This window comes from Myotis lucifugus, unplaced genomic scaffold, assembly GCF_000147115.1.
Source record: "Myotis lucifugus unplaced genomic scaffold, Myoluc2.0 scaffold_323, whole genome shotgun sequence".
Taxonomy (NCBI): domain Eukaryota; kingdom Metazoa; phylum Chordata; class Mammalia; order Chiroptera; family Vespertilionidae; genus Myotis; species Myotis lucifugus.
In genome coordinates, this window is record NW_005871371.1 from 905,013 (window position 1) to 917,597 (window position 12,585).

Below are 12,585 nucleotides of genomic sequence, written 5' to 3' on the forward strand. Positions count from 1 at the left end.
TGACTTTGCTGGTTGTTAAAATGCAGGGGCTTCGGACTGGTTTCTAGAGGGCTGATTGATAATCCTGGGACCTAGGACCCAGAATTTCACCCTCCCCAGTTTTTATTACTCGGGGATAATATTGGAAAGTTTCCCAGCGGAGAGTCAGTGGATATCTGAATGGAAGCTTTTGTTTGCTTTCTGCCCTGAGGGTGTCATTTTGGGTCACACAGGGTATAAATGGCAGAGCGGATTTATGACAGATGTAGCTTATTGTGAAGGAAAATGAGGTGTTCAGTAGAAAATGAACCATATTCTAACATTGTGTCTTTTTAGCTTCCCAATCGTCAATTGCACGGCTGAGCCTTTGTAAACTGTAGTATATTTTATCTCCTACTCCACCCAAATTACTGCATTCCAGCTGTTGACCTTGTGCTTTCTGAAATAAGCCTTTCTTCTTCCTCCTCCTTTTTAAAAAAATTGAATTTGAAGAGTTGACCCACAGGGTAAAGAACTTTTAAATATATGAAAAGTACTCGGAACAGAAGCAAAACAATATACCCCCTTTTCTCACCCAGTTGCTGATGGGAATAGTCATTCTGGAAAGCAGTCTGTTAGTGCTTAGTGAGGTTATATTTGCGTACTCTCCATGAAGACTCACCCAGGCCTACGTATACCCTAGAGAAAATTCTAATAAAGGTAAAGGAAGATATTTGAGGATTATCTTTCTCTCTCATCTGTCTATTTTGGTGGTGTTGGGAGTGGTACTTGAAAGTTAGAGGCAACAAAGATGACTATAGGGAACTGAGGAAGTAAAATGTGCAATATGTATGCTTAACAAGGGCACTTCAAGGCAACAAGCTAGATATAAATGGAGCAACATGAATAGATATTAAGAACCTGAATAGATATTAAGAAATTAAGAAAAAAGAAATAAAAAATGAAATGCATAGTCTAACATTACATTTGTAAATTAAACACATTCATATAAACTTACTATTTTTATAAAGATATGGGCATATTTAAGGACTTACAGCAAGCAGATTAGGAATGTGGAACAATGGGACAAGGGATTAGAAAGACATTGGGGCTCTGTCTGGGTGGCTCAGTTGGTTAGAACATTGTCTCTCTGTCTCTGTGTCTCTTCCTCTCTCAAATTAATCAATACATAAAATTTAGAAATGTTATAAAAAGAAAGAAATTGGAGATGAAGCTAAAACAAGAGAGGTTTTACAGTGATGATAGTGTGCTGTGAACCCAGGGATATGATTAACTCACTTCCTTGCTCCTAAGGTTCAAAAGACAAAGGAAAGTCATGCTCTATTATTTGGAAATCTAAGAGTCTTTCTAACTCTCCTAGACCAGTGGTTGGCAAACTGCAGCTCGCGAGCCACATGCGGCTCTTTGGCCCCTTGAGTGTGTCTCTTCCACAAAATACCATGTGCGGTCACGCATGTACAGTGCGATTGAAACTTTGTGGCCCATGCGCAGAAGTCGGTATTTTGTGGAAGAGCCACACTCAAGAGGCCAAAGAGCTGCATGTGGACTGCGAGCCGCAGTTTGCCGACCACTGTCCTAGACTGTATTCTCCTGTGATTCCAAGGACATATTTCTATGGAGGAAAGAGTCTCTGAAAGCAATTCACAATTCATGAGCGTGAAATGCACTAAAAGATTACACGCATAAAAGAAACTAACAAATTGTTTCCTAAATAAGCTTTAGCAATCATGCTTCTAGTCAGCGTGGCATTTAAAGTATTCCTTTATAAAACACAGTGTTGGTAAGAGGTACTTGCCTATGGGACATGGGGTGGGGAGTGAACATAGGAAGCTGTTAATTTTTCTTTTTTTTATTTCTATGATGCTTTCTTTGTGAGACTTCTCTTCCAGTCTAGTTCCCATGACAGCATCTGTAACTGGTCTCCTTCTAGGTGCCTTTACTGCAGTGATGGAACTGCCCAGGTGGGGGCACTGCTGTGCTCTTTGTCAAACTGCTTTTTTCTTTGAGATTGGCTTTTCTTTTCTCTCATTTTCTCTCTTTCCCCCCTAACTTTCTCTGCATGAATTGTGCTCCCTTTTCCAACTCTGAAGACACTTGATCCAATTTAGCACATTTTATGGGCAGTACTTCAGTGAGTTGTTGGAACATATATTACCTCACTCCTTTCCCATTCTTCCTATGCCCTCGCTATATAGATTCACTTGGATTTTAGCATTTTTAAAACAGAAAGGGTGAACCTATGCTTCCAGCTTTAAGTTCTGAAATGATGATACAGTAGCTGAATCACCATTTCACTACATTTTCTCTACTTGACTTTGTTCTTTTTTTTTTAAAATTCAGGTGATAAAATCTAAAACCCATGACTTTTGAGATGTTCTTCAGTGGCTTAATTATAGAAGCCTTTATTGAAGCTCCCCTTTCCTTGTTTATCCAATAAGGCAGTGATTACCATTACCATGCACGAATTCTGCTTAGTTATTGGTTCCTCAAATGATAATTACTATTTATCTAATTATGTGGTAAGTGCTATGCAGTGGCAGGGTAATTAAACAATGTACAATTACAAAGTAAGTTTGATATTTGGGGGGAGTTTGTTTGACCAAAATTCATTTTAATGATAACTCATTTGATACCGAAAGAGAATAACATCAAGTTATTTGTAGGAAAATGGCAAATGTCATTTAGTTTCACATTATAACCTATTATAGTTTAGCACTGAAGAAGCAAAGTGTATTCTCCCGTGACAATGAATTCCACACACTTTCCTGGTTACTGGGGAAACGAGGCTCTTGGTTTTTCTGATCAGGCGGTAGTTGCAAGTGATCAGTGAGGAAATATTGATCACCTTCCTGTGTGCCTAGTTTGAAAAGCAATGCAAATGTAGGCAAGGATAGGCCAAATTTAGCAAGCCTCACCTGGGACATCAATTCTTACAGTTTAGTTTCTTGAAGTATGGGACATGGACTACTGGCATGAGTCACTGGGGACTTTGAGCATAGGAGGAGGCTTTTGTCAAATGTCAATTTCTGGGCTCCACCACCCCCTCACCCCAGAGGTTCTAATTTAGGTCTAGGTTGTGGCCCCCCAATCTGCCTTTTATCCTTGTAGACTTAAGTGCTCCCCAAGTGAATCCAAGGCATCTTTAACTTTGAGAGACACCAAGCACCGTGAGGACATTCAGGCCTAATCTGTGTGCCTGTGTTTGGACACCTGTGGGCTGTTCCTTCCCCCCACCCCCAACCCCAGTACTTCTGTCGGACATAGGCGTATGCCATTCCTCCATATTTCTCATAAAGTCACCTTTCTCCTTTCTTTTCAACTTCAAAATACATTTTCATTTTAGAAATTATTAAGTTTCCCAATTAGCGTATGCTTCACAAAATATTACATTAATATGTGTATATCTTAGAATGGGTAGTGTGATGGATATGAAAAATGGAGACAAGGATACTGGATTCACCAAATTCATTTTGGAAGACATTTGGAGAGGATGCTAGGTCTTTTGGAGATCTTCATTCAATTCTGCTTTCAAAATAGGGGTTAATTTAATTGGACAGTTACTCAGGTAGGTGAAGTATTTTATATACATTATTCCTTTTAATCCAAAAACTTTCTGTAGAGGAAAAATATTATTATACTCCTTTTCACATGGGAAAATGTGGCACAGAGAAGCTAAGAAACTTTCCCAAAGTCACACAGCTCAATAAATATTTATTGCTCAGCAAAATCTGTGTAATTCTGCTGTGTGAGAGGAAGAATAATTTTTCCTCTACTTTTTTAGGTTGTTGGCTGAGGCACCCCCTATAATAAAATATAGACTCAAAGGAAAAAAAAGTAGATGTTTAATAACATGTTCTAGTATACCTCCAATATACATGGTAGATATCCAGGAAAATGGAGTAACTTTCTGAAATGGCCCAAGCCACCACTTTAAATACTATCTCTAGCTAAAGGCAAAAGAAGATGTTGGGGAGAGGGGGGGGGACTCCAGTTATGAGCGGTTACCAGGCAGAGCAATTTAACCAAGTGTGTGTGGTTGTTATGCAGATTTATCCACACCTTCTCCATTGATATTTCTAGAAATTTACTTCCCCTTCTATTCCTTAGTACAGAGAAAGAGACGCTCTTACAAATGGAGATTTCCCTTATAAATGTCACTTCCACTCTGTTCAGCTCTTCCTATGTCTGCTCTTTCTTAAAATTTACCAGCCTAACATAATCCTTATGCCAGAGAGACATACTTTGGGACCAAATTCTGCTCCCCTTCACGGCCTCTGAGCACCTTCATCATGGTCAACCTTGTAGGAATGTTTCTTCGTGATTCTTATCAAAAGAATTCTTAGTCTAAAACAGTGGTTCTCAACCTTCCTAATGCCGCGACCCTTTAATACAGTTCCTCATGTTGTGGTGACCCCCAATTTCATTGTTACAAATTGAACATAATTAAGCATAGTGATTAATCACAAAAACAATATGTAATTATATATGTGTTTTCCGATGGTCTTAGGCGACCCCTGTGAAAGGGTCGTTCGACCCCCAAAGGGGTTGCGACCCACAGGCTGAGAACCGCTGCTCTAAAAGGAGGCAAATCCTTAATCTACTGAAATCTGTGTTATGATTTCCTTCCTTTCCTCTTACCATCCTCCCTCCTCTCTCCCCAATCAAAGGGTGTCTGAGAACGGATCAGAAGAATGAGGACACTGCTGTGTTTGCATTTTAAGAGCTTGGCTGAAAGAGACAGCTGTTCACAAAAGGGGCTATTTTGCGTTGATTTATTTTATGGTGAGAGAAACAAAGTGGAAGAATGGCTGCATATTCTAGGGAAGGACAAAGACCTGTAGAATGGAGTGAATGCCACCGAGGGAAAGCGAGGCTTTTAAAAAGAGTGACAATTTTACTGCACTGGTCTACCAACTGTAAGACATACAAATGCGGTTTTATTCTTTTTGGAGGCCAGGTACAGGGTTACCGAATGAGTTTCACAAAAGAAGAGGTTTCCGTCAGAGAGGCCTTGCTGACAGCAGCACATCCATTATCTGGGCTCAGACATGGAAGCCACCCAATTCAGGGCTCACTTGGTGAACAACACTGAGCAGGAAAGTCAAACAATAAGGCATCTTTGTTTCATAATTTGTGATAACTCTTTATAAAATTTGTAGCGTGGAAGTGAAAAGCATAGACCATCTTTCAAGGAAAGACATAATTAGAATTACAAATACTTATTTGGTATTGGCAACTTGGAACCATTTTAAAATTTGGAGACCAAATATTTTATTTATCCAAAATTGTTGCAAAGAGGAGAATTGAATTGCTGATCACATCAACCATTTAATAAGGCTTTGGCAGAAAAGTTTACTTGAATCTCTTATTTGCGATTAAAGTGTATGTAGTTTATAATGCAGATTCATATGAAAAAGTGCAAAATGTTTTGGGCATAGAAAGAGTGATTTCTAAATTATCTCATTTATTTTGTAATCTAAGTGACTGTTACGACAGTCGACTGGTTGCTATGACGCGCACTGATCACCAGTGGGCAGATGCTTAACACAGGAGCTGCCCCCTGGTGGTCAGTGCACTCCCACAGCCACAGCCAACCTCCCAAAGTCCCTCCCTCTGGCGGCCGTCCCCGATCGACCCTGATTGCAGGCCAGGCCGAGGAAACCCAACATGTACAAATTTGTGCACTGGGCCTCTAGTTGGATTATAATACACATTGTGACCAGTGTGAGGGGAAAGGAAAATGACCTTCTTTTCCCTTTTAGTTCTGGCTGGTCTAATAATCAAATTAACACGAGACAGATTAACAGGAGAAACTAACCAAATTTAATTACATATGTCCATACAGGGGTTCCATAGGAATTTGGGACTCAAGGACAGTCAAGGTTTATATGCCATTCTAGACAGGGATCTGGGACTTCCAAGGGCAAGCAGGCAATTCACAGGTGAATGAGAAAGAGCAAACATTTGGTAAGCAAATTCTTGCTGGGCCATCCAGAAATAATGGAATGCAGAAAGGAATGTAACAGACTTTCTAGGTTCCTCTCTGTCTGCTGCACTTAGTTCATGTTATGCTAAGGTGACAGCTCCCTCTAGGACAGTGGTTCTCAACCTTGGCTGCACATTAGAATCACCTGGGAATCTTTTTAAAATCCTGATTTCGGGGCCTCATCCTCCGGAAATTCTGTTTCTTTGTTGCTAATGTTGTGGCCCCACCCCATAACAAAGAGACAGAATTTCTGGAGGATGAGGCCCAGAAATCAGGATTTTAAAAAGATTCCCAGGTGATTCTAATGTGCAGCCAAGGTTGAGAACCACTGCTCTAAGAGCAGGAATTTTTATCTAAATTCCTCTAGGCAGGTAAGGAAGAGATGAAAAGCTCTTGAATTTGTTGGGCTTTAATTGTCTTCTGCTTGAAATAATCTGCACACCATGGTGGCACATTCTGGTGAGACTTGTCCTGAACCCCTAAAAATATAACCGGCTTAAACTAATTAGTATCCCTCGAAAGGCATATTTTGGGGTGACAAACTCTGCTCTTCCTCACCCGGTTCAAAGTAAAAGCTGATTTAGATAATTCCTGTGTGATTCCTTATATTTGCTAGGATGGCCCACTTTAAATTTGTTTTTATAATTTGTTATTTTAAGAGTTATGTATGTTAAAAGATAAACTGAAACATATTAAAAGATTCAAGTTCAATGGATCAAAAATCAATTCCCACCTGGCAGTGCCAAACTGGAAGTGGCTAGGAGCCATCTACCCAGAAGCCAGGGAAAAACTTGGAGTGAAGGTGTGGAAACAAAAAAAGGAAATTATTTGATTGGCTACAGCTTAATCCTAGTTGGCTGTTTGTGATTGTCCTTAGGTTTTGATTTTATAACCTTGAGGTATTTACAGGCTTAGATTTGAGTTTGCTTACCTATTCCACCATGGCGTTAGAGCCACCACAGTCTAATGGCCTCCTGGCTTAATTAACAGTCACAACTCAGGTTGTTGGGAAGAAGCCTTTCAATTGGGTAACTTGTGAGTCCAATAGTGGCTAAATGAAGAAGTTGAAAAGACATATCATCTTTAACTTTTTCATTTATAAGAGACTAGAGGCCCAGTGCACAAAAATCTGTGCACTTGGGGGGGGGGATCCCTCAGCCTGGCCTGTGCAGTCTGGGACCCCTCGGGGGATGACCACCTGCTGGCTTAGGCCTGCTCCCCGGGAGATTGGGCCTAAGCTGGCAGTCAGACATCCCTCTGGCAGCCCGGGAGCCCTCGGGGGATGTCCACGTGCCACCAGGGACCAGGCCTAAGCTACAGTTTGACATCCTTAGTGCGGCTGAGGAGGCGGGAGAGGCTCCCACCACCACCACTGTACTGGCAGCCATCAGCCTGGCTTGTGGCTGAGCAGAGCTCCCACTGTGGGAGCGCACTGACCACCAGAGGGCAGCTCCTGCATTGAGCGTCTGGCCCCTGGTGGTCAGTGTGTGTCAAAGTGACCAGTCATTCCCAGTCATTTGGCTGTTAGGGTCAATTTGCATATTAACCTTTTATTAAATAAGATAGAGGCCTGGTGCATGGGTGGGGGCCGGCTGGTTTGCCCTGAAGGGTGTCCCGGATCAGGGTGGGGGTCCCGCTTGGGTGCCTGGCCAGCCTGGGTGAGGGGCTGATGGCTGTTTGCAGGCTGGCCACAACCCCTTCATGGTGGGGGTCCCCACCAGGGTGCCTGGCCAGCCTGGGTGAGGGGCTTATGGCTGTTTGTAGGCTGGCCATGGCCCCCAGCCACCCATGCTCCCAGGGGAGGCCTGCTGGAAGCAGGTATCTGGGATTTATTTATCTTCTATAATGAAACTTTGTTGCCTTTAGCAGAGGCCACAGCCAGCCAGGGCAGGCAGGGCAACCAAGCCTCCTGCTTGCTCCAGCTCCATGGCTGCTGGCCGCCATCTTGGTTGGGTTAATTTGCATATAGTCACTCTGATTGAATGGTGGGCATGGCTTGGGGGTGTAGCGAAGGTACAGTCAATTTGCATGTTTCTCTTTTATTAGATTAGATTCTTCCAAAGCAATGGAGAGTGAAAGTGGTTTTTAAAAATTTGCCTCTTGATTCCCTATTGATGTTTCAAGGTAAAACAACAAATGCCTAGAATTGCCCCTGCCCCTGCGTTAGAAACTGTTGGTTCATCTTGCTTGGGCCTGGGGGTTTGCATTTGTAATAACTACTAAGTCCTTTTGAGATGATTGGCCGTCCAGATGTTTGCCCATAACTTTGTCTTAAGCATATACTATCAATTGGTAGTATATGCCTCGCCATTACTTAGATGACCTGGTGATAATTGAAACTTTATCAGGCAGCCAATTTGAAAAAGTTAAAAGAAAAAGGAAAAGACCTTTCCCCTATTTATGTAACACACAGGTTTTTTTCACCAAAGGAAACAGCATTGATTAATAATTTAAATGCTCGTCTCCCTGCAAGTCTTTAATCACGTACACTGTAGAGACTGGATTACATTTTGCTGTGAGCATTGCTACTGTAACAGTGTGAATTACACTTTTAATTTGTCTCCCCATCTGACAGCACATCTGATTATACTTTACAAAATCTGTTTTAAATGATACTTAAATGATTGAAAGGTATTTACAGAAAAGCAAAGATTAAATAAACACTTAAAAAATTATAACATCAAATCATCTTAATTCAACCACCCCTTTTGTTGCATTTGAAATGTAATATACATTTTGTTCTTACCGAGCTAATCTTCAACAAAACCAGAGTGGCCAGGAACTACTGATAGAATGGCAGTGAGAGAGGAGAGATGATCTTTTCTTGCTTTGAAGTTACTCAATCACTTAATTTGCATATGTGAGTATTTGGAAACTTTTTTATATCACTAAAATTCTTTTTGAATTTTCTTAGCCTTACACATCTGGCACCAGTAGTGAATAGAACAGGAGCATAATAGGTTAATTACACAGAGATTGGAAGACTCCATCACACATCTCTAATGGCAATAGGTTACATTTCTTTTTCTTTCTTTGTCTTGCTTAGTCTTTCCCTGTTTCTGCTTTAATTTTTAATATTGTTAACATAATAGCAGGTCTACTTACTAGAGCATTATTATCTTTACATAACCTAATTCACATTTTTGTTCTTTTCTTCCTTCTTTCTATTCCGGATAGTTTTAATTAGAGTTTTTATTATATCAATGAAATTCTTCTTCCAGATACCTTATGCTTTTGATTACTATTACAAACCATCCTCTAGTGCAGTGGTTCTCAACCTGTGGGTCGGGACCACTTTGGGGGTCGAAGAACCCTTTCACAGGGGTCGCCCTAAGACCACTGGAAAACACATATATAATTACATATTGTTTTTGTGATTAATCACTATGCTTTAATTATGTTCAATTTGTAACAATGAAAATACATCCTGCATATCAGATATTTATATTACGATTCATAACAGTAGCAAAATTATAGTTATGAAGTAGCAATGAAAATAATTTTATGGTTGGGGGTCACCACAATATGAGGAACTGTATTAAAGGGTCGCGGCATTAGGAAGGTTGAGAACCACTGCTCTAGTGTAAGGCATTGGTTCTCAAACTTGGCTGTATATTTGGAGCTTTAAAAAGCAACTAATGGTGCCCTAGCTGGTTTGGCACAGTGGATAGAGCACTGGCCTGTGGATTGAAGGGCCCTGGGTTCAATTCTGGTCAAGGACACATGGTCTGTCTGGCAGATGACTTTGATAGTGCTGACTGGTTAAGATTACTTTCCTGAAGGGGCTGAAACTGCAGTTAGGTTAGATACTAAGTTTTGATTTGGTGATTTGGGCTTAGAACAAGTGACGCCATTTGGGGCCTGTTGTCTCTTTAAAAAAAATACCTGCTGCCCGACCTGCATGGCTCGTGGTCAACCTATAAACCAGGAGGTCATGGTTCAATTCCTGGTCGGGGCACATGCCCTGGTTACAGGCTTGATCCCCAGTAGGGGGCATGCAGAAGGTAGCCGATCAATGATTTTCTCTCATCATTGATTTTCTCTCTCTCCCTCTCCCTTCCTCTCTGAAATCAATAAAAAAAACCACCTCTTACTTTCCCTAAGATATTTCTTATATGCTTCTTTCTTTTGGCAGCTCCTCTTCCGCTGCCCAGCTGCTTCTCAACATGATTAATGCTGCCAGTAATCCGTTTCCAATGACCAGTTTCTGTGTGTGTGTGTGTGTGTGTGTGTGTTTTTGGTATAAGTCATTTGATCTTTTAAAAAGGTCATTCTACTTCTTATTCTTCCTCTATTACAGATTGTTCCTTCTAACTCCCTCCTCCCCCCCCTGCTCATTCCTTTTCCCATTTCTAGTTTCCTTAAGTTATCCAGGCTTAATACTTCTATATCATACCCCTAAGTATGAAGGCTTTAATACAGGACTTAGAACTCATACAACTTTGGAAAGCCTGGGAAAGTGAAATTATCACCACTTCAGTATATCTCCCAACTAAACTAATTTGTCTTCCTTTCTCTATATTTCCTTCTTTATAAGCGATGCTGATGCTCTAGTCCAGTTGCTTGACCTTTTATTAAATATAGTAACTTATATTCCTCTATTAATTTCTCTTACTATGATAGCAATAACAGACTTTGAATAGATTCAAGAGTATGTATGATTTACCACTTTTTGCCTGATTCCTGCTCATCATTCAAGACCCAGATAACCTCCCCCACCCCCCAGGAAGTCGCTGAACACCCTTTCCCATGTGATTTTTGAATGAACATTCTGTATCTATTGTCTTCGTGTCTTTGATTTCCACTCACTCTTGCCCTGCTTTTTATACTCTCCTATTTTCTTTTCTTTTATTCTTTTAAGTTTGTAATGGCATATTTTGCTATATCCAGGGACTTTTTAAAAATTTTTCATTTATCTAGAACTAATAGGTCACTAGACATGGATTACCCTCTCATTTTTGAAATGCAGATATGCCAGTAATGTATTCTTTAGCCTGCTATTTTTTAAACTTATAGAGAATGAATCATTGAGGACCATGTTTTTCATCTCTTAAAATGCCCTTTGAATTTTTTACTCTCCATTCCCAATGTTACCATTTTACTCTGGATGTTCATGATAATTTTTACAGGAGTTTGCTCACTCTTATTTTTGTAATAACTTCTCAGTGACTCCTCTCACCTGGTCCATGGTAGGTACTTAATGCATGTTTGTTAAGGAATGAATTATAATAACTAATGAATAGTGCTTCTGGTATATCATTTTCTTGCAGAAGAAATTAGTTTTTGTTACCACTAAACTCTTTGACTATTGTAAAGTTCTTCAGACTCTGGGCTTGATCTGCCATTTAATTCTTATCACCAGAACTTCTGAAGGAAAAAATAATTCTTTGGGCTAAATTGGTTTGTTTCATACATTCCATATGTGTTAACCCTTCTTTGTTTATTTAAATTTTGCCTGTTCTTTTTAGCCAGTTTTGTTCTTATCCCATTTAACAAATTATAGCTTCTGACATTGTATTTTTTCTTGATCTGCCATTTTTTTCCTTATAGGTCCAATATTGGGGGAACAAAAAATTTTCAGATATAAATTTCATTAAGAAAATTGGATTCTTCCATCAATTTGTAGTGTCTAGTAAGTTTTATCATATATAGTTTTAGCCATTGTCAGTTGTATTATGTTTTAATGATATCTACCAGTGATCTCCATTATATTTAAATGCTTGATTTTTAAATTATATATTCTTTATTCTTACTATCAAAATAAAACGAGAGGATATTTTATGAAAGAACAAAGACACAGGAATTTTGTGTACCACTGGGTTAAAAATATTCTCAGGGTTGAAACAGTAGTTGAAACATCTGCTTTGACTCTATGCTTGTAGCCTGGCTGTTGAGGTCTTTAATAGTCTAAATGTATGTTCCTTTCCCATCTTGTCTCTGACCATACATCTTTATTTGCCCTTTGTTTTAGTCATATTGGATTTCTTGACATCCTCTGAACATATTACAACCTCATTTTTTCATGCATTTGTGTCTTTGTTCTCACAATTCCCTCTGTATAAAATATCCCTTTGTCTCCATCTTTGCCTTGTGAATTGTACTCTTCTACAAGGCCAAGTTCAAATGAGTATTGAGTTCTTGATCTCTCAAGCTTAGTGAATATCTCCTTCCTTTGTGTTGTTGCCTCATTATTCTCATAACCTTTAAAAAGTATTTACCACATTATGTTCTACATGTTTTCTCTGTTAGACTGAGTTTATCAGGATATGTCTTTATTTATTTTTTCACTCAGTACTTAGTAGGTTTTTCAATAGAGATGATTACGGACACATGTCTGCTATGAATTGCCCTCTTACACAATGCATACAATTAGATTTTGGCAAGAGACCAGATCTTATATTTTTAAAGTAGTCTAACAGCCACAAACTGATTAGGATTCTCCTCTAATGCATTGAATATGTCTCCAGACAGCCTGTGTTAAATAGTCACTTTTCATATCCTTTGTATAGTTTCATTTATTGTAGTAGACTCCAAATTCAGGAAGAAAAAAGTGTTTAAAGTAGATTTTTTTCAAAGGAATCTTTTTAAGACCTTAAATCAGTTAGTATATTAATATAATT

The 12,585-nt window shown here is 39.5% G+C and overlaps 1 protein-coding gene across 1 annotated transcript in view; it reads left to right on the forward strand.

Annotated features, from left to right (window-relative positions):
- The window catches only part of FAM19A2 (family with sequence similarity 19 member A2, C-C motif chemokine like), a 448,103-nt gene that overhangs the window by 205,694 nt on the left and 229,824 nt on the right, over positions 1 to 12,585 (forward strand). The gene's annotated exons all lie outside the window — the stretch shown is intronic.